This window comes from Scyliorhinus canicula, chromosome 4 (assembly GCF_902713615.1).
Source record: "Scyliorhinus canicula chromosome 4, sScyCan1.1, whole genome shotgun sequence".
NCBI lineage: Eukaryota > Metazoa > Chordata > Chondrichthyes > Carcharhiniformes > Scyliorhinidae > Scyliorhinus > Scyliorhinus canicula.
The window spans coordinates 46,587,383-46,609,507 of NC_052149.1; the positions used below are offsets into that span (position 1 = coordinate 46,587,383).

At 50.7% G+C, this 22,125-nt stretch overlaps 1 protein-coding gene across 2 annotated transcripts in view; it reads right to left on the reverse strand.

Moving 5' to 3' along the window:
* Positions 1-22,125, reverse strand: part of LOC119964540 (peroxiredoxin-1-like) — a 132,733-nt gene that overhangs the window by 33,344 nt on the left and 77,264 nt on the right. The window lies entirely within an intron of this gene.

Below are 22,125 nucleotides of genomic sequence, written 5' to 3' on the forward strand. Positions count from 1 at the left end.
TGTGCAGAATCACTAAGGTGGTCTCAGTGTTTAATGTAATGTAATATGGGATGAAGTCCATACTAACAACAGAACATAACCTTGTTGGGACTTCCAGTGATGGTGATGTATTGAGTGGACGCACATCAGGTGATTCTCCTCCAGACCAGACCCAAATAGGCACTTTTAGAATGTTGCCCGAAAAGTCAAAAGCAATTCAACCTCAAACGAGAAAAGAATACAACCAGAATACCAGCAAATGGGAGCTCGAGGGGTCGAAAGGACGGCAGAAGTGGTGGAAAAGGGCGCAAGCAGCAGGCGGACCAGTCGGTGGACCCATGAGGCGAGGGGGCCCGGCCACCCAAGAGAAAGGGAGACCTATGACTGCAATGAACGAGTCGATAAAGGTCAAAGAAAGTGGCAGAAACCCGGCGGAGTACGTCACGCAGATGCTCGCAAAATTGGTCGGGAGGAAAGCTTCTCCAATTGGGATGACGCTGACTTCATCAAAAAGACCATGGCAGAAATCACTGACCTAGACTCCCACCTTCTCAAGGGCAACTACGGACGGGCAATAAATGCTGGCCCAGCAAGCGACGCCTATATCCCACAAATGTTTTGAAAATAATTCAGTGGGATAGATTGGGCATTCTGTAACTGAGAGTGTAGGCTCCAAAGGTTTTATTGCCTACCCAGAGCCAGGGTTAAGGACATCTCCTCAGTGCTGGAGAGGATCTAGCACTGGGGGGGGAGGGGGGTGGATCCACTTGTGTTGCTCGTTTTCGATCCCAAAAGCATCGCTAATATTGTTGCTAATATTAATGATAATGTTGGTGAACCACAAGACTTCCCTTATATCGATCAAATGACCAACCAGTTAGTTAGTTCAAAAGATGGTTTATTTACATACACAAGAGTTACCTCGACAAGCAAACATAATATCAACTGCGAGTTAAACTACACCTATCAGCTACAACCTATACTTAACTTCAGGGCGACCGGCACTGTGCAAAAGGATAAGGCCTTTATCTGGATTTCACTTGGCTGGTTCGAAGAAAGTGGCTCTGTCTCTGCTGGGCTCATCCGTCAGGTAGCGATCATTGGTCTTGAACTTGGCTGGCTGTTCCCGCTACAATTGGCTGACAGAGGCCGGATCCAAAAGAGACAGAACACTAGGCTGTGTCCTCTTTTATCTCTGTGGGATTTCGCGCTCTTTGGGGCGGTCCTTAACCTTGGACCCAATAATTCGACAGTGCTCTCCCTTCAATTTCAGCCAATAAAGGGGCGGGTGCCTTGGTAGCTGGGCGGGTCCTTAGAGGTTATTGACCTTGGCAGCTGTGTTTTCTGAGTAAGGGGAATGGCGCCGATCAGTCTGGGGCTGTACCGGTTGCTTGATCGGAGTTCTATTGTCCTGGGAAAATGGGCCATTGAAATGCAAACAAGCGGGGATTTCGATCAGGCCTGATTACCTGTGTTTCAGATACACATAGGCTCTGAATTTGTCTGAGTCCTGGGTTGGCCATAATTCCCATGGTCCTTTGCAGGTGGCCATCTTAGATGGCTACACTTGCCATGGTCCACATAGGTGCCAACGATGCAGACAGAACTAGGAAAGAGTCTGCTGAGCGGATACAAGCAAATAGTGGCTAAATTAAAAAGTAGATCTACAAATATCATAATGTCTGGATTACTAATTGAACTATAAGTGAATTAGTAAAGGATAAATATGATTAGAGATTTGAATGCATGACAAAGATTGCTTTGGGTGAAATGGGTTTCGATTCACGGGGCACTGGCACCAGTAGTGAGAAAAGATGGAGCTGTACATTGGACTGTGGTCAAATCAACCGTGCTGAGGTCAGTGTATTGGCAAATCATCTGAGCAGTAAAGAGCACTTTAAACAAAATAGTTGGAGGGGAAGGAATCATGTGAAGGGAGAAATAATAAATTAAAGAGAAAGAACAAGACAATAGAGCAGGGTAATGATCTGGGCAAAAGTAACCGGAGTGTGGCAGAGAAGGACAGAGCATACAAATACGTGCACCATCAGATAGGGCCAGAGTTTGTAAGAATGGTAAAAATACATATTTCAAGGCTCTGTATCTGAATGTGCACAGCATTGATAACAAATTGGATAAGTTGATAGCACAAATAGAAATAAATATGTATGACTTGATAGTCTTTTTCAGAGACGTGATTAGAGGGTGACCAAGGCTTGGTTCTAAATATCCAAAAGTCTTTGACATTTTAAAAAGTCAGGAAACTAGGTGACCATGAGTACAGTAGTGAGAGATGACCTTCGTTCAGAAGATCAAGATATAGATAAGAAATAGGAGTTACTTATGGGAGTCGCTTAAAATCCCCCTAGTAGCTATATTGTAGGAAGCATACAGGAAGAAATAATGGGGGATTATAAGAAAGGTATTCAAAATGAGGTAGCTCGACAGTGCCATGACCGAAGCCGGCAGCCCTGGGCTTTACTCATCCAGATCCAAATCCTTTGTCAATGGGCTCCTAGACGGAGATCAAAAAGCCCCGTCCCCCTCTCACCTAGTCATTGATGGATCCCGCTCATGGCTAGAGCGAAGATGTGCAGATCCAAGCGTATATCTGCCACAAATTGTTGAACCAGGATCTCCAAGTCGGAGGTCTCCTTCCAAAGGTGGCCTCAATGCTCTCACACGTCCGTGTCACAACATCAGACAGAACGTGAACAGACTCCTCTGCCTTCATTCTAACCTGGTTACAGCCTCTGACAATTCTGGCTGTTTTACATCTGCCTATCTTTCGAGCTCCAACATTTCTCTAAGGGCCGTTTCCACAGTCTCATCATTGGACTCAGCAGTCTTCCAAGTGTTAGAGACCTAAGCTGTCAATGCCTCCACTTTTTGTGGGTCTATTCCTGTGCTAAGCTCACCAGATGGTGACCTGAGCTTGCTCTAAAACGAGGTCCCACTGAAGTGCATGTTTCTGCACTGGTGGAGGGTTCAGGTAAATGCAGTGTCAGGTCTTCTTCGGATGCTTCTGAAGCCTTCTCATCCGAGGTTCTGTAGACGGTGGAGCTTTTGGACTGGTTGGAGGCTTGCCGTGGAATTTTCTGGCTGGTGGTTGTAATAGAGAGAGCAATTCATTCGTAATTAGCTGGAGAGTCACCAAGAAGGTGCAGGAACATTCTCTGATTTTGCCTGCCAGATCTACCACCTACTCCACAAAGAGGGGCATGACTTGAGCTCCAGCAAACCTCTCCTGTTTGGGATCTCTCCCTCTTGTTGTGAGCGCACCAGGTACAAAAGCAGATGATAAAGCACATGCCTGCTGTGTGTATTGAGTTGACCTATGTAAGGGCTGAGACACAATTTGTTCAGGACCTAACAAAAGATGACAATTTCAATGCGAGTTCCCTGTGGACTGTAACGCTGCGAATGCCTGATGGCCTAATGAGTGTGAGTTAAGAACGAGGAGAAGATTAACTTACCCTGGCAGAGCGCATCGAGATCATTCATCCTCTTCCTGCACTGGAGGGCAATCCTCTTCTGAGGTCTGTAGGCGCTGTCCTCTTTTGCAGCCTTCTTCCAAGCCTATGTAGTGAGGTTTGTGGACCACCAGCCCCCATCACAGGGGTAGAGGTCCTCCAACTGGTTCAAGGCTACCTAGAACAGTCGATCCAGGAACTTGTCCCTGAACTTCGGGACAGGTGGTTTGTTTCTTCTTGGGACCATTCTGGTGTTTGACATGATATGTATGTCCTTGGCTTTAGAGTGAATGTGGGTGTTTGAGTGCCATTTAAATATGGCACCTGGAATTTCAACCTGATAAGCTAATGGCAGAGAGGATTAATTCCAGCCTAACACATCACGAGATATGAGCAGCTGCTGCTTTATGCAAACATAGTGAGGTGAAAAGTGGGCAAGCTGGCATGGCAACCATTGCTGGAGCAGGAAATGACATCCTGTGAATAACAAAAATATTGTTTTCATGCAATTCAGAATTGGAGGAAAGCGAGATCTGAGGATTTTTTGCATTCAGAGCGATGAATGTAATAAATTGGAATAAATATTATATAATGTGTATCTGGTGTAGTAATTTTTTTAAATCTTGGTTTAAAAGGCAGAAGGATCTTGTAGTTGTAAAAAGTGCAATTAAGATGTTGTAAAAGTGTGATCACCTTTCTTTCAAGCCATGTTTACAAGGCGAGACCTAATGGGTTTTTGTTATGATTTCTCGGGATTCCATGGGGAGTAGATAATTAGGCACATTGTATTTTAACTTAAGCCAGTAGATCATGGGAGTTGAGTGGAATGGGGTGATGTAATTAATGATGTAATTTATGGCAGGAGCCATGGTTCTAGCAGGCAGAGGTCAGTTTTAATTTTGGCTGTGAGCTGAACAGCAACTTCCCCAGAAGACTGGCAGAGATTCAAAATTAATCTGACGGGCTCTCTCCAAGCAGTCTCTCAAAAGATTTCTCTATACAACGACTGGCAAGTAATCCTGTGTTTGCTAACTCTATTTAAAAGTGTTTTTTGATCCTTGATAGAGGTTAATTGGAGATAAAGAAGCTGTCAGTTATAAGTTAGAGTGTTTGTTCTGGTTGCAGCTATTGAGTGAGTGGTCGCACAATTTGTGGCTCCTGTTTGAGGCGGAATTGTTTGGTCCTTGATACCCATTCACGAGGAATGTTTGCTGGTACCAAGTGCAGGAACAGACAGAGCTAAGGATTATCATTCGAATGGGCATGTTTCAGCACGATCAATCAAGGAGTTCAACTGTAAAGGGGCTAGAGTCAGACCAGAAGCTTCCGCGAAATGCGACAGGAGATGGCAGAAAGAGCTCTGTGGCGTTGTTATCTGCTCAATGGTCCACGGAACAGTTGGTGGAGTTTTCAACAGCCAAGTTCTGGCAGGAAGCCTCAGAGGACCTGGCTATGGTGGCAGACCCAATTCGGGCAGCCATCGAGAGAGTGGAGAAGAGGTTGGAGGCACATAGTGCATTACTCCAAAAAGTAGAAGAGACGGTGATGTACCATGAGGACCAGCTAGCCTTGTTAGATACAGAGATTACGCTCGTGATGGAGGGCCAAAGGAAGCTGAGGGAGAAAGTGGACGAGTTGGAGAATCGTCGAGGAGGCAGAATCTCCGGATTGTGGGGTTGCGTGAAGGCACTGTGGGTCTATTGGGATTTGGGTGCGGAGCTGTCGAAGCGCGAGGCTGGATTCAACAGGTCAAAGCGGTCCTGTTGAAAGAAGGAGTGAAGTTTGAGGTGCTGTACTGAGCCTGGTTGTGGCTCACATACCATGGCCAGGAGTTCTACATGCACATGCAAGTAGGTTTATGCAAGATCATGGACTTGGGAATTCTGGACTATGGAGATACAAATGAGCAGAGTGATGGTGCTTTTCAGCAAGGTTGAATGTTGTATCATGTGAGTTATTGGGGTTGTTGCTGTAAGTGGGTATGTGGAGAAGCGGGTACGAGGGTTTGGGAGGGCTTTGGGGAAGGCAGTTGCATCGAGTGGGATCACAATGCGAGCAGATAGGCTAGATAACAAGAGGGAAGTGGAAGATAGATCTTTTGGGGGGGTGGTGGATTTATTTCTCTTTGTCTCTGTTAGGGATGGCAGAGTGTGTGCGTTGCTGATGTGGACGGAGTTGGATTGGATTTGTTTTTTTAAAAATAATATTGTACTATTAAGGTATTTGAAAACAGTAACAAAAACAATGACATCAACATGGTAAAATAAACATTTCCCCTCCCAGCCCAATCTTCACACATCTCAACCATACAACAACAAGCCGCCCGCGCACCCGCGCCCGCCCCCCACCCCCCCTCCCCCCTTTTTCCTTGGAATACTGCATCTGCTGACATTTTTAATTTTCCCCGAGAAAGTCGACGAACAGCTGCCACCTCCGGGAGAAACCTAACATTAACCCATTTAAGGCAAACTTTATTTTCTCAAGACTGAGGAACCCAGCCATGTCACTAACCCAGGTCTCTACACTTGGGGGCTTCGAGTCCCTCCACATTCTTAGGAGGGAAAGGCCAGGATGTCGGCCTCTTCCGCCCCCTGAACTCACGGATCTTCCGACACTCCAAAGATTGCTACCTCAGGACTCTGCCAAAACCCTCTAAGTTCCGGGCATGCCCAAGACATGTGGACATCATTTGCTGGGCCTATCTTCTATCCTCAACCCCAAAAAACTTGCTCATCCTAGCCACTGTCAAGTGTGCCCGGTGAACTACCTAATATTGGATCAGGCTAAGCCTGGCGCACGATGAGGAGGTATTAACCCTGCTTAGGGCATCCGCCCATAGACCCGCCTCGATCTCTCCTCCTAGCTCGTCCTCCCACTTGCCCTTAAGCTCCTCCAACGGAGTTTCCTCCGCCTCCGAAAGCGCCTGGTAAATATCCGATACCTTCCCCCCTCCCACCCAGGTACCGGAAACTACTCTATCCTGTATCCCCCCCGTGGCGGCAGCAGCGGAAAGGCTGGCACCTGTTTTCTCAGGCGGTCGCACAACTGCAAATACCTAAAACTGGCAAATACCTAAAATTGCCAGCTGGCAATTTAATTCATCCTCCAAAGCTTTCAAGCTGGGAAAACTCCCATCTATAAATAAATCCCCCATCCTTCTAATTCCTGCCCTCTGCCAACTCCGGAACCCTCCATCTAGACTACCCCGGTACAAACCTGTGGTTGTTATAAATCGGGGTCCAAATCGATGGTCCCTCCACTCTCTTATATCTCCTCCACTACCCCAGATCCTCAGAGCTGCCACTACCATCGGACTTGTGGAGTATCGGGCCGGCAAGAACAGCAGAGGTGCCGTTACCAATGCTCTCAGTCTGGTGTCATTACATGACGCCGCCTCCATGCGCTCCCATGCCGACCCCTCCCCCACTACCCACTTGCTAATCATGGCTATATTAGCCGCCCAGTAGTAATTGCAGAAGTTCGGCAGCACCGACCCACCCTCCTCCCGACTGCGCTCCAGAATCACTTTCTTCACTTGCGGGGTTTTACTCGCCCACACAAAGCCCGAAATAATCTTATTCACCCGCTTGAAAAAGGCCTTAGGGATGAAGATGGGGAGGCACTGAAAGACAAACAGAAATCTGGGGAGGACTGTCATTTTCACGGTCTGTACCTTTCCCGACAGTGATAGCGGGAGCATGTCCCATCTCTTAAAGTCCCCTTCCATTTGTTCTACCAACCGGGATAGGTTTAACTTGTGTCGTACCTCCCATTTCCAGGCCACCTGGATTCCCAGATATCGAAAGCTCTTCCACACCATTCTAAGTGGCAGCTCTCCCAGTCACTTCTCCTGCCCTCTTGCCTGGATTGCAAACATCTTGCTTTTCCCCATGTTCAATTTATACCCCGAGAAATTGCCAAATTCCCCCAAGATTCGCATTACTTCCCCCATCCCCTCCAACGGGTCCAAAATGTACAAGAGCAGGTCATCTGCGTAGAGCGAGACCGAGTGCTCCACACGCCCCCGAACCTACCCTTTCCAGTTCCTAGAGGCTCTCAATGCCATGGCCAATAGCTCTATGGCCAGAGCAAACAGTAACGGGTAGAGGGGACACCCTTGCCTCGTCCCTCGGTGTAGTTCAAAAAACTCCGGCCTCAGCCGGTTCGTACGCACAGTCGCTACTGGTGCCTGATAGAGCAACCACACCCAGTAAATAAAGCCCTCACCAAACCCAAACCTTCCCAGCGCCTCCCACAGGTAATTCCACTCCACCCAAAAAGCCTTCTCCGCATCCATCGCTACCACCAGCTCCACCTCCTCTCCTTCTGAGGGCATCATAATAACATCTAGAAGCCTTCGAACATTGGACTTGACTTGCCTGCCCTTAACAAATCCCGTCTTCCCCTTTCACCCCCGGGACACAGTCCTCTATCCTTGTGGCCAGTATCTCAGCCAGCAGTTTGGCATCCACATTCAGTCGAGAAATCAGCCTGTATGATCCACATTGCTCCGGATCCTTCTCTCGTTTCAAGATCAATGAAATCGAGGTCTGCGATATTGTTGGAGGGTGGACTCCCTTCTCTCTTGCTTCGTTAAATGTCCTCACCAGCAGTGGGCTCAATATCTCTGAAAACTTCTTATAGAATTCCACGGTGTAGCCGTCAGGCCCCGGGGCCTTGCCCGACTGCATGACCTCCAGCCCCTTGATTATTTCCTCAATCTCAATGGGGTCTCCCAGTCCCTCCACCAGGTCATCCTCCACCCTCAGGAACGTCAACTGATCCAGAAATTGCCTCATCCTATCCACCCCAGCCGGGGGTTCCGACTCATCTAATTTACTATAAAAGTCCTTAAACACCTCGTTCACCCACGCTGGGTCCAGGACAGTATTACCGTCTCTACTCTTTACTTTAACTATCTCTCTGGCCGTCTCTCTTTTCCTGAGCTGGTGCGCCAACATTCTGCTTGCCTTTTCCTCGTACTCATAGATCGCCCCCCTTGCCTTCCTCAACTGTTCCACTGCTTTCCCTGTTGTCAACAGCCCAAACTTCACCTGTAACCTCCACCGCTCCCTCAGTAGCCGCGCGTCCGGGGTCTCTAAGTATGTCTTGTCCACCTGGAATATCTCCTCCACTAATCTATCCCTCTCAGCCCGTTCCACCTTTTCTCTGTGGACCCATATCGAGATTATTCCCCTCTGACTACTGCCGTCAAAGCTTCCCAGACAGTCGCTACAAAGACCTCCCCCGTATCATTTGTTTCCAGGTAGTTCTGGATGGACTTGTTAACCCGCCCACAGACCACCTCGTCCCCTAGCAACCCCACATCCAGTCTCCACAGCGGGCGTTGCCCCCTCTCCACACTAACCCGTAGATCCACCAAATGCGGGGCATGATGCAACACTGCAATTGCCGAGTACTCCGTATCCACCACCTTCGGTATTAGCGCCGTACTCAGAACAAAAAAGTCGATGCAAGAGTATACCTTGTGGACATGTGAAAAAAAGAAAGCTCCTTTGTCCTCGGCCGTGCAAACCTCCATGGGTCTACTACCCCCATCTGTTCCTAAAACCCTTCAATTCCTTTGCCGCAGCCAGCCTCCTCCCTGTCCTGGATTTTGACCGGTCCAATTCCGGATCAATGACTGTGTTGAAGTCCCCTCCCATGATCAGGGTATGTGACTCTAAATCTGGGATCTTACCTAACACTCGCCTCATGAATTCCACGTTGTCCCAATTCGGAGCATATATGTTCACAAGTACCACTCGCACCACCTCCAGCTTCCCACTCACCATTATATACCTACCCCCCTTGTCTGACACGATTCTCCCTGCCTCGAATGCCACTCGTTTGCTGATCAAGATCGCTACCCTCTGGTCTTTGAGTCCAGTCCTGAGTGGAACACTTGGCTAACCCACCCCTTCCTCAATCTCGTCTGATTTGTAACCTTTAGGTGTGTCTCTTGTAGCATTGCCATGTCCGCTTTCAGTTCCCTCAAATGTGCGAACACGCGAGCCCGCTTGACCAGCCCATTCAGTCCTCTCACATTCCATGTGATCAGCCTGGACAGGGGGCTTCCAACTCCAACCCCCCCCCCCCCCCCCCCCCCCAGACTAGCCATCACCCTTTTTGGGCCAGCCTCGAGCTCGCGCCCTCAGCTTCCTCGAGTCCCAACTCGGGCCATCGCCGTTCCCAACCTCCCATTCCTCCCATCAGCAAAGCAGCTCTCTTTCCCCCCCCCCCCCCCCCCCGCAACAACACTAAAAACCCAATACCCCAAGTCAAGCTCCAGCTTAAAACCTGTTAACATTAGGTGACTTAATTGAGGTGTATAAGATGATGAGAAGGACAGATAGAGTGGACGTTCAGCGACTTTTTCCTTGGGTGGATGTAGCTGTTACAAGGGGCCATAACTATAAGGTTCATGGTGGAAGATATAGGAGGGATGTCAGAGGTAGGTTCTTTAATCAGAGAGTGGTTGGGGCATGGAATACACTCCCAGCTATGGTAGTGGAGTCAGACACTTTAGAAACTTTCAAGCGGTTCTTGGTTAGGCATATGGAGTGCACTAGAATCATTAGGAGTAGGTTGATTTGATCTTAGTTTCAGACTAGTTCGGCACAACATCGTGGGCCGAAGGGCCAGTACTGAGCTATACAGGTCTATGTCCATCCCCCACTGCGTTTCCGAGAGTCAGCTGCCCCATGCTGACTCGATAACTTCTGCCCCTGGCACCAAGCAGTCTGTCTCCCGATTTTATTCTCCTCTCTTCCCCCCCACATGAATAAACATTTTAAAAGCATCACATTCCCCAGTAAACAAACAACAGGAAAAAAACAGTGATGAAATAATCACTTTAGAAAAAGTCACCCAGAAAGCAGAACTAAATTCAAAGCCCTTCCCCCCCCCTCCCCTTTAACAAGGCCCCTACAAGAAAGATTAACCGTTAACTATCCACACAGCCCATTATTTCACAAAGCTACTTAAATTTTTACAATCCAGCACCACAAATCGCTGCCACAGTACCTCTCCAAGGCTTAAGTGTCTTTTAATTCGCCACCAGCTTCATTTCTTTAATAAAGGTCCATACTTCGTCTGCCGTTTCAAAGTAGAAATTCCGTTCCTCATGTGTGACCCACAGGCGGGCTGGGTACAGCATCCCAAACTCCACCCCCTTCTTAAATAGGGTCGTTTTTACCCGATTGAACCCAGCTCACCTCTTGACAGGTCCTGATAAATGCGCAACTCACAGTTCTCCCACTTGCTGCTCCATTCTTTCTTGGCCCACCACAAAACATGTTCCTTGTCCATGAAATGGTGAAAACGTACCACCATGGCCCTCGCCGATTCGTTCGCTCTGGGCTTCCTCGTGAGGGCTTTGTGCGCTCTGTCCAATTCCAGAGGCCGCGGGAACGCCCCAGCCCCCATCAACTTCTCCAACAATTCTGAGATTCCGCCTCCTGGACCTATTCTCCAGGTCCTCCAGCTTTCCAGCTTTTCCTGCATTCTTTTCTGGCGGTCGTTCATCATCCCCCCCCTTGCTTTCCAGCACAGTTATATACTCCTCGTGCTCGGACAACTTTTGTTCGACCTCCTGGATCGCTCTCCCGTGGGTTTCCGGATTCTGAACCACTTGATCAATCGAAGCCCAGCGTGTCCTTCTTCAGCTTGGCAAAGCAATCCTCGAAAAACTTCACCAGCTGCTTCGTCGACCACTGTGCCGTCCCCACGCGGCCTTTGCCCTCCGCCATGCTGCCCCGTGTTATCAGCTCTCCTTGCGTCGCCCTTATAGGACTTTGTCATCTCACACGGCCACTTCTGGTCCAATTCTTCATACACCGGAGGGGGATTTCTCCTTACTGTCTCACTCTTCACTGCTTTATCCCAAAAAATCTGAAAACAAACGGGGGGAAAAGGTTGTGGTGATAACCACTGTAGATGTGCATACTTGCAGTAGGGGGATGTATGGCTGTACCTGTAATACAGGTTCCTCCGGTAAGCCCCGGCTAGCTCCGCCCACAGGGAGCTTGTGCATAAATATGCGTGTGAGTCACTCAGACCCTAGTCTTCAGTTGCAGCCGGAGGAATAGCATCACACAGCAATAAAGCCTCGATTGAACTTGTCTCCTGTCTTTGAAAGCAATTGTTAGCGCCACAAGGGTCCAAAAGCCGGTTACAGGAGGGAGCTGTCAAATGTGTGACCTACCTCTCCATTGCCGCCACCGGGAGTCTGGATTTGTTTATTGTCACGTGTACCAACATATAGTGAAAAGTATTTTACTGCGAGCAGCTCAAACAGATCATTTAGTACATGAAAAGAAAAGGGCAACACAAGGTACACAATGTAAATACACAGACACCAGCATCGGGTGAAGCAGGTCGGGACCTCGGAGCGGAGTAGGGACATGTTGAAGATGTCCATGGACACATCTGCCAGTTGGTCCACACCGGCTCTGAGTGCACGACAAGGGAACCCGTCCAGGCCCATCGCCTTCCGAGGGTTAACTTTCAGGAAAGCCAATCTGAGTTCAGAAGCTGTGGCGGTGTGTTCGGGGCTGCTGGGGCACTCGACAGTGGTTTGATGGTTTCCTGCTCAAACCGAACATAGAATGCATTGAGTTTATCGGGGAGGGATGCACTGCTGCCGGAGATACTGCTTCGGCTTCGGTCTTGGGGGGCACGGTCCATGGACCTTAGTGAGCTGGTTAAAACAGAGATGTAGGACTTCCGGTGGCGGCAATGCGGAGCTAAGCCGCACGTTCGGCAGCTCCCGCGATAAAAGGAACTTCGTCGACGAATCCCGAAGTGGGAAGGGGACTGGAGTCGATCCCTATGGTCCTATGGTCCGGACCAGGAGTGGGGTAAGAAGAAAAACGGTGGAAGCACCCCTGGAAAAGCGGGGGAAGAAAAACGAAATGGCGGCCGGCGGAGTGGAGGCAGTGGGCATAGGAGCAGCAGGAGACTCTGCTGCGCTGCTTCCAGGAGCTTAAGGTGGAGCTGCTGGAGTCGCTGAAGGCTACCACCAGAGAGCTGATGGAGACTCAGACAGCCCAGGAGGCCACAATCCGGGAGCTGCAGAAGCAGGCTCCGAAAGGGAGGATGAGGCCGTGGTCGTCGTGGGGAAGGTGGAGATGCACGAGGCGCTCCATAAAAAGTGGCAGGAGCGGTTCGAGGAGCTGGACAACCAGTCGAGGCAGAAGAATTTGCGGATCCTGGGCCTCACGGAGGGGCTGGAGGGGTCGGACCTGGCGGCCTATGTGGTCGTTATGCTGAACTCGCTGATGGGAGCTGGGTCCTTCCAGGGGCCTCTGGAGTTGGAGGGGGCCCACAGAATTCTGGCTAGGAGGCCCAAGCAGAACGAGCCGCCGCGGGCGGTGTTGGTGCGGTTTCACCGGTTCGTGGATCGTGGGCCAAAAAGGAGCGCAGCAGCAAGTGGGAGAACACGGAGGTGCGGATCTTCCAGGACTGCAGTGCTGAGCTGGCGAAGCGGAGGGCCGGGTTTAACTGGACGAAGGCGGTGCTCCACAGACGGAGCGTGAAGTTTGGCATGTTGCAGCCGGCGTGTCTGTGGGTCACCTACAAGGACCGGCACCATTATTTTGAGTCCCCGAAGGAGGCGTGGGCCTTTGTGCAGGCCGAGAAACTGGACTCAAACTGAGGGTCTAAGATGGGGGATGTTGTATGATAATGTGCTTGTGTTTGCTCTGTTTAATGTAAGATGTGGGTTGGCTTTAGAGTGGGTGGGGTGATGTCGTTATGTCTTTTTTGTATGGGTCTGGTGGACGGGTTCGGGCAGGGGGGTAAACGGGGAGTTCGGGGAGCTGGTGGGGGGGACTGGCAATGGGAGTTGCCCTAGAGGAGGCGGGGCTGGGCAGGGCGAAAGCACGGGCTTTTCTCTGGTTTCCCGCGCTGTGAGATGGTGGGGGCGGAGTCGGGGCTGAGAAGCACGGGCTGTTGCTGGCTGTATTTTTTCCCCTCGCAAGAGCGCGTGGGGGGGGGGGGGGGGGGGCCTGCTGATGGGCATGAAGGAGATGGGGTAGTCCCACGTGGGGAGGAGTCGGAGATAGGGCGGGAGTCGCCGGGGTCAGCAGAAGTTAGCTGGCTCACGGGAGTGCTATGAAGGGAGGCGCGCAGCTAGGAGGGGTCCTAGCCTGGGGCGGGGGTACCGGGTTACTGCTGAAACGGTCAGGAAGGAGCTGGAGGGTGGTGGTGGGGGGGGGGGGGGGGTTGCCGCCGGGGGGAACTGGCAGAGCGGGGGACGCTGGCCAGTGGTGGGCAGGGGATGGGTTATGGCTAATCGGCCGGGGGGGGGGGGGGGGGGGGGGGGCAGGGAGCCCTCTGATCCAGCTGATAACCTGGAATGTGAGGGGGCTGAATGGGCCGGTCAAACGGGCCCGGGTGTTTGCGCACTTGAAGGGGCTGAAGGCGGATGTGGCCATGCTCCAAGAGACACACCTGAAAGTGGCGGACCAGGTTCGGCTGAGGAAGGGATGGGTGGGCCAAGTACTTCACTCAGGGCTGGATGAGAAGAGTCGGGGGGTGGCAGGGGGGGCAGGTGGAGGGACTGGGGGCGCCGATCGAGCTGGAGGAGTTGGTTAAAGGGATAGGGAGCATGCAGTCGGGGAAGGCGCCAGGGCCGGATGGGATTCCGGCGGAATTTTATAAAAGGTATGCGGACCTGTTGGGCCCCCTGTTGGTCCGGACCTTTAACGAGGCATGGGAGGAGGGGCTTTGCCCCCAACTATGTCACGGGCGCTGATTTCCTTGATCCTGAAGCGGGACAAGGACCCTCTGCAGTGTGGGTCATATAGGCCGATCTCGCTGCTAAATGTAGATTTGCCAAGCTGCTGGCAAAGATCCTAGCCACAAGAATAGAGGATTGCGTGTCAGGGGTCATTCATGAGGACCAGTTTGTGGGATTTGTGAAGGGAAGGCAGTTGAATACAAACGTACGAAGGCTCCTCAACGTTATTATGATGCCGGCTGTGGAAGGGGAGGCGGAGATAGTGGTGGCATTAGATGCGGAGAAGGCCTTTGATAGGGTTGAGTGGGGGTATCTGTGGGAGGTGTTGGAGAGGTTTGGGTTTGGGGAGGGGTTTGTCCGTTGGGTGTTGTTGCTCTATGAGGCCCCGATGGCGAATGTAGCCACGAATAGAAGGAGGTCGGAGTACTTTCGGCTGTACCAGGGGACGAGGCAGGGGTGTCCCCTGTCCCCCTTGCTCTTTGCGTTGGCAACTGAGCCCCTGGCCATGGCGTTGAGGGAGTCAGGGAACTGGAGGGGTCTGGTGCGGGGTGGGGAGGAGCATCGAGTGTCGCTTTATGCGGACGACCTGTTGCTGTATGTGGCGGACCCGGTGGGGGGATGCCGGAGGTGATGAGGATTCTTGTGAATTCGGTGGCTTCTCTGGGTATAAGCTGAACCTGGGCAAGAGCGAGTTGTTCGTGGTGCACCCGGGGGATCAGGAGGAGGGGATTGGTAGGCTCCCACTGAATCAGGCAAGGAACAGCTTCAGGTACCTAGGAGTCCAGGTGGCTGGGAGCTGGGGGGCCCTGCACAAGCTCAACCTCACAAAGTTGGTGGAGCAGATGGAGGAGGAGTTCAAAAGGTGGGATATGTTACCGCTGTCACTGGTGGGGAGGGTGCAGTCCGTTAAGATGACGGTGTTCCCGAGGTTTTTGTTCCTGTTCCAGTGCCTCCACATCCTTATCCCGAAGGCCTTTTTTAGGAGGGTCAACAGGAGTATTACGGGATTTGTGTGGGTGCATGGGACTCCGAGGGTGAGAAGAGTATTCCTGGAACAGGGCAGGGATAGGGGGGGGGCTGGCGTTGCCCAACCTCTGTGGGTACTATTGGCTGCCAACGCAGCGATGGTGCGTAAGTGGGTAATGGACGGGGAAGGGGCGGCATGGAAGATGGAGGTGACGTCCTGTGTGGGCACGAGCCTGGAGGAGCTGGTAACGGCGCCGTTGCCGCTCCCTCCAACGAGGTATACCACGAGCCCGGTGGTGGCGGCTACTCTCAAAATTTGGGGGCAATGGAGACGGCATAGGGGAGAAGTGGGGGGCTCGATGGAGGCCCCGATACGGGGGAACCCTCGGTTTGTCCCAGGGAGCAATGATGGCGGATTTCTGGGCTGGCACAGGGTAGGGGTTAGGAGGTTGAGGGACCTGTTTGTGGAGGGGAGGTTCGCGAGCTTGGGGGAGTTAGAGGGGAAGTTTGGGCTCCCCCTGGGGAACATGTTTAGGTACATGCAGGTTAGGGCGTTTGCCAGGCGACAGGTGGAGGGGTTCCCCTTGCTGCCCCTACATGGGGTACGAGACAGGGCGCTCTCGGGCGTGTGGGTTGGAGAAGGGAGGATTTCGGACACATACCGGGTAATGCAGGAGGTGGATGAGGCCTCGGTGGAGGAACTGAAGGGGAAATGGGAAGATGAGCTGGGTGAGGAGATTGAGGAGGGGATGTGGGCGGATGCCCTGGAGAGAGTGAATTCCTCCTCTTCCTGTGCGAGGCTTAGCCTTATACAGTTCAAGGTGCTGCATAGGGCCCACATGACTGGGACGAGGATGAGTAGGTTTTTCGGGGGCGAAGACAGGTGTGTTAGGTGCTTGGGGAGCCCAGCGAATCACGCCCATATGTTTTGGGCGCTGGGGGAGTTTTGGATGGGGGTAGCAAGGACGGTGTCGAGGGTGGTGGGATCCAGGGTCAAGCCAGGCTGTGGAGCCGGGAGTGCAGGAGGCGAAAGAGGCCAGTGTTCTGGCCTTTGCGTCCCTAGTAGCCCGGCGGAGGATCTTGCTTCAATGGAAGGATGCGGGAGGGGGGGGGGAGGGGGGGGGAAGGGGGGAGAGGGGGGGGGGGGGGGGCAGGAGAGGGGGGTTTGGTTCGGTGGGAGGGAGAACTGTGTGCATGGGTTTGTGGGATGTGGCGGGTGTTATCTCTTTCCCTTTTGTTGTTTGGGTGTTTTTTTTGTTTGCAGTTGCTTTTGTAGTTGGTTGGGTGTTGTTCTTGGGTTTTTACCACGGTTGTTTTGTTAATATTGTTTTGTTGTTTATATTTTGTGAAAATCTTAATAAAAATTATTTGAAAAAAACAAAAAACAGAGATGTAGCTGAGGGGAGGGGGCGGGGCCGGTGCTCGTGAACATTTATGCCCCACATTTGGATGATGTGGAATTTATGAGGCGAATCCTGGCAAAGATTCCAGGCCTGAACACGCACCGGTTGATCATGGGGGAGAGGAATTTTTTATAAGGTGCTGGATACTAGACTGGACTGGTCATGCCCCAGACCTATGAGTGTCGGCAGTGACGAAGGAGCTGTTGGGAATTATGGAGCGAATGGGGGCAGAGGACCTGAGGGCGAAGGAATTTTTGTTCTTTTCGCATGTTCACAGGAGGTACTCACAGACTGATTTTTTTGACTGGACAAGGCACTGCACCATTGGTGGGGGTGGATAGGACCGGATATTCGGCTATCATGGCGTCTGACCATGCATCACACTAGGTGGACTTGCGGGTGGAGTGGGCAAGCTCCCAGAGGCCGCAGTGGAGGTTGTATGTGGGGTTATTGGCTGATAAGGAGATCTGTGAGAAGATAGGGGTGGTGACTATCCAGAACGGAGCATAACAAGACGGGGGAAGTATCTATGGCTACATTATGGGAGGTGTTGAAGGCAGTGGGTATTTATCTTGATTAGGATGCATTAGGTGAGGGCGGAGCAGGCAGGTAGGTTGAGCCTGGTGGAGTCATTCTGGCAGTGGACCAGAGATACTCGGTGGCACCTGAGGAGACGCTGTTGAAGGAGGCAGATGCTCCAAATGGAGTTTGAGCTAGTGTCGAGAGAAGAAGGGACAACTGCGCCGGGCCAGGGATCAGTGTATGAGTATGGGGAGAAGGCGAGGAGGTAGGGGGCGGCAAGAAAGATTGGGCGGATGGGGGGAGGGGGGGGGGGGGGGGAGAAGAGCTGGTAACAGGGCCGAAGGAGGTAAATGGGGTGTTTGAGGCTTTTTATCGGAAATTATATAGTTTGGAGGCCCTGGCAGGGGATGAACACATGAGATGGTTTCTGGATAGGTTGAAGTTTCCGAGGGCGGATGAGGCGAGGGTGTAGGGGCTGGGACCCCGATTGGACTGGGGAGGTGATGGATTGTGTGGGGGCGATGTAGTCGGGGAAGGCCCCAGGTCTGGATGGATTCCCAGTGGAGTATTATAAGAGGTTTGGGTCGGAGCTGGAGATGTACAATGAGTCGGTAGGGAGGGACTAGCTTCCGCCAGTGCTGTCTCAGGCGTCTATCTTACTAATTTTAAAGAAAGATAAAGACCCTGAGCAGTGTGGGTCATACTGCCCGAAAACGTTGGACGCGGAGAAGACATTTGACCATGTGGAGTGACCGTACTTATTCGAGGTGATGGGGCGGTTCGTGTATTGGCAGGGGTTGTGAACTGGGTGATGTTGTTGTATAGGGCTCCGAAGGCGGGTGTGCGGAGCAGTAGTGTCAATTGGGAGTATCTTGGGTTGCACCGAGGGACGAGTCACGAGTGCCGCTCTCACCTTTGCTCTTTGCCCTAGCGATTGAACCACTGGCAATGGCACTTGGGGCTTCAAGGGGGTGGCGGAACATTGAGGGGTGGGGTGGAGCACCGTGTCTCTTCATACGCTGATGACCTCTTGTTATATATTGCAAAGCCAGTTGGGAGTTTTGACAGGATTATGGGGATCTTGGATGAGTTCAGTCTTTTATCGGGGTATAAGGTCAATATGGGGAAAAATGAAATATTCAGAATTGATGCCCAGGGAGAGTTTAAGGTTGCCATTTTGGTTGGTAGGGGCAAGCTTTCATTATCTGGGGATACACGTGGCACAGAGCTGGGCTCAGCAGCACAAGTTGAACCAGACGCAAAGATGACGGGGTTCCTGGAGTTTTTGTTCGTATTTCAGAGTCTGCCGATTTTTGTGCCCAAGTCATTTTTTAGTGGGGTGAGTAAGATGATACTGGGATTCGTGTGGATGGGTAAGGTTCCCCCGGGTAAGGTTCTCCCGGACCAGGAGGGTATTTCTGGAAAGAGATAGATGGGGGGGGGGGGGGGGGGGGGGGGTGTTGGCACTGCCGAATCTGCAAAATTATTGGACGCAAATAATTGGCCGGCCAGGAACTCCATGAGCCCAATGGTGGTGTCAGCATTGAGGGTGTGAGATCAATGTCGGCAGCACTGTAGGATGGAAGGCATGTCCTTGTGGGCGCCAATTTGTAGCAACCACAGGTTTCTGCCAGCAAAGCTGGATGCGAGATTTGGTTCCGGTACCTGCAGGTGAGGTACTTCTTGAGGAAGGAGGTGGGTTCGTTCCGCAGCTGTCACTTCCAGCGGTACAGGGCAAGCTGTTGTCAGAGGATGAATTAGGAAAGGTGTCAGATATATATGGGGAGCTGATGAAGAGGGAGAGCGCCCTGATGGAGGAAGACCGGCACAATTGGGAAGAAGAGTTGGGAGGGGCGATGCAAACTGCGGTGTGAGTGTGCTCTGCAGAGGATAAACTTGTCCATGACATGTGCAAGACTGAATCTCATACAGTTTAAGGTGGTACATAGGGTTCATATGACGGGTCTAGGATGAGCCATTTTTTTCCGGGGTGGAAGATAGGTGTGGGTGGTGTGCAGGGAAGGCTTGGAGAGCCGAAGGGCCTGTTCCTGTGCTGTACTTTCCTTTGTTCTTTGAGTCCGGTGAACCATGTCTACATGTTTTAGGCATGTCTGAGGTTGGAGGAGTTCTGGGAAGTTTGCAAACATAATGTCAAAGATTTTGGGAGTGGAGGTGATGCTGAGCCCTTGGGTGGCGATATCTGGGGTGTCGGAGGATCCGGGAGTACAGGTGGGGAGAAAGGCTGTCGTAGTAGCCTTTGCCTCCCTGATAGTCCAGAGGAAGATCTTGCGGTGCTGTGGCGGGACTTGGGCTGCCGAAGGTAGGGGCATGTGTTAAGGGCCAGGGTTTAGAGAACACCAAAGTATAACATGGAGTTCACCTGACCTACAACTGTTTATAGATTTTGGTTATGAGGAGCACAAGGGCATACTCTTCAGGTGTTATGCAACAGAGGCCTTAAGCACTTGAAATCAAAAACAAAGTTCATTCTACAAATTCAGTTAACATTTTATAAACACACACAATAAGCATTTTTATCAACTACGAACATACGTACCTCACCCAGCTATAGTACTTTATATTTAACCCTTAATAACTTCCCTTTTACTGATTCACTCAAGTAACAACAGCCATAAATCAGACAATCCCTTTTTCCACAAAACAGCAGGTTTGAATTTTTTATAGAAAACAGGTACAGTAGTCCCCCGTTATACCGCGCTCCGCAATACCGCGGTTCGCGATATACGGCAGGGGGGCTTATGGACCCCAACTGTCAGCTTCCCTCTCCGGATCAAAGTGAGCCGGCCGCTGAAATTGACACTGCCGGCTGCTCTCTCCCTCCAATCAGCCGGCAGTGTCAATTTCAGCGGCCGGCTCACTTTGATCCGGAGAGGGAAGCTGCTCTCTCACTGAAACAATCAGCCAGCCGCTGAAATTGACACTGCCGGCTGATTGGAGGGAGAGAGCAGCCGGCCGCTGAAATTGACACTGCCGGCTGCTCTCTCCCTCCAATCCAACTTTTAAGTTGTTAAAAATGCAGCAGTGCTTGTTTTAATTAGATCCACGATTGGGGTTTTAAATTTATTTAAAAATCTATGCATGCGCTTCCCATTGTGAGTCTACGGGGGTCTGACCTCTTTCCCCCGCCCCCCGTAGACTCACAATGGGAAGCGCATGCATAGATTTTTAAATAAATTTAAAACCCCCATCGTGGATATCCGCGGCTCGGATGCAACGCGGGTGGCTGTCTTGGACCCCAACACCCGCGTTATAAAGGGGGACTACTGTATCACTTTTAAATTATCAAGTGATCTGGACACGTTTTAACATATAGAGAGAGAGACCAAAATAGAGCTTCTTTGTCTGAATGCACCTCCCAACTGTCTAAAACGAAAGTAAAACACAGAGCCACAAACAGTTCCCAGCTCAAAACTAAAGTAAAAGCCAGAACAACAGCCCAGCTCCACCCACACACATTTCTAAAAGGGACATTCCATGACACATGGGTGATCGACTTGGCAGAGTTCATCCACCTAGAAAAAATTGTTTGCCATAAGAGGGGGAGAGGAGGGATTCTCCACAAGGTGGAGGCTGTTCATTGACTTCTTTAACACATCAGCGGGGGTGGTGGTTCTTTTTGTTTTGTTTGAGATTTGGGGGAGGGCTGGGGGTAAAAAGAGGGGATGGAGAGGATGGTGCGGGGGAATAGGGTTAATTATTTATGATTTTCTTTTGCTGTTTGCTCGTTTCTGTTCTGTGTATTTTGAAGGTACCGCCAATAAAATATTTAAAACATTGTTCATACATTAATTTGATACTCTGTTAATAATAAAGTTTGTTTTAATATACCATATCCCTATTTTTACGGGGAATCACTTCTAGAGCGAAGTATCCTTTCCTCACAGTTTTATAAATTTTTTTTAAATGTTCAATTTTGGTCCAGGATCGTAATAAGAGACATGCTAGACTAAAGATTTCCTTTTCAAACCAGGAAACCCAAGGGCACTTCACAGGAAACAGTCCTGCTCCATCTGAGCCAAAAAAAGTTCAAAGAAACTGAACAGTCTAAAGCCGACATTGATCTCTTATGGCTAGTCGGCTCCGCCCACTGCTGGATTGCAGACAGTATGGGATGCCATCAGGCTATGACCATTGCATCCTAAAAAGGCTTCCAGCTGCATTTTAGTCAAGGGGCTTGTTATAATCCCCACGAAGATGACACGATTGATCTCCCTGTGGGGTTTGTGGAGTACGAGCTCCTCTGCTGAGGGGAGGGGGGGCCAATAGCAGGGTCGGTAATTCCCTAAGAGAAGGAGCTGGCATCTCAGGATGGTCCCAGCTTGCATTTGGACTATTACTTTATTATTGTATTTCCTATCGTGAGTAGGAAATAAACTATTTTTGACTTTCCTTTTTGGGACTCCTCATTGGCTACAATAGGCCTCAATCAAAGCTGTTAATATCATGGTGGCCGGAACTGCAGAGCATCAAAATAAAAGCAAATTACGGCGGATGCTGGAATCTGAAACCAAAGAGAAAATGCTGGAAAATCTCAGCAGGTCTGGCAGCATCTGTAGGGTGAGAGAACATAGAACAGTACAGCACAGAACAGGCCCTTCGGCCCTCAATGTTGTGCCGAGCCATGATCACCCTATTCAAACCCATGTATCCACCCTATACCCGTAACCCAACAACCCCCCCTTAACCTTACTTTTATTAGGACACTACGGGCAATTTAGCATGGCCAATCCACCTAATCTGAAGAGATTTTCCAGCATTTTCTCTCTTCACAGTATAAATATTTCCCACTTTCTCTGTCTTATTGCTTTGACAAAGGGTCATCTGGACTCAAAATGTTAGTTCTTTTCTCCCTACAGATGCTGTCAGACCTGCTGAGATTTTCCAGCATTTTCTCTTTGGTTGCAGATCTTCAAAACATCTGTTTACATTTTCAAGATTTTACCCCTTCCCCAAACATTTCTGCCCGTCAGAAGGGGACAGAACTGTTAAAATCCAGTCCTATTTTTACCTCTCAGAC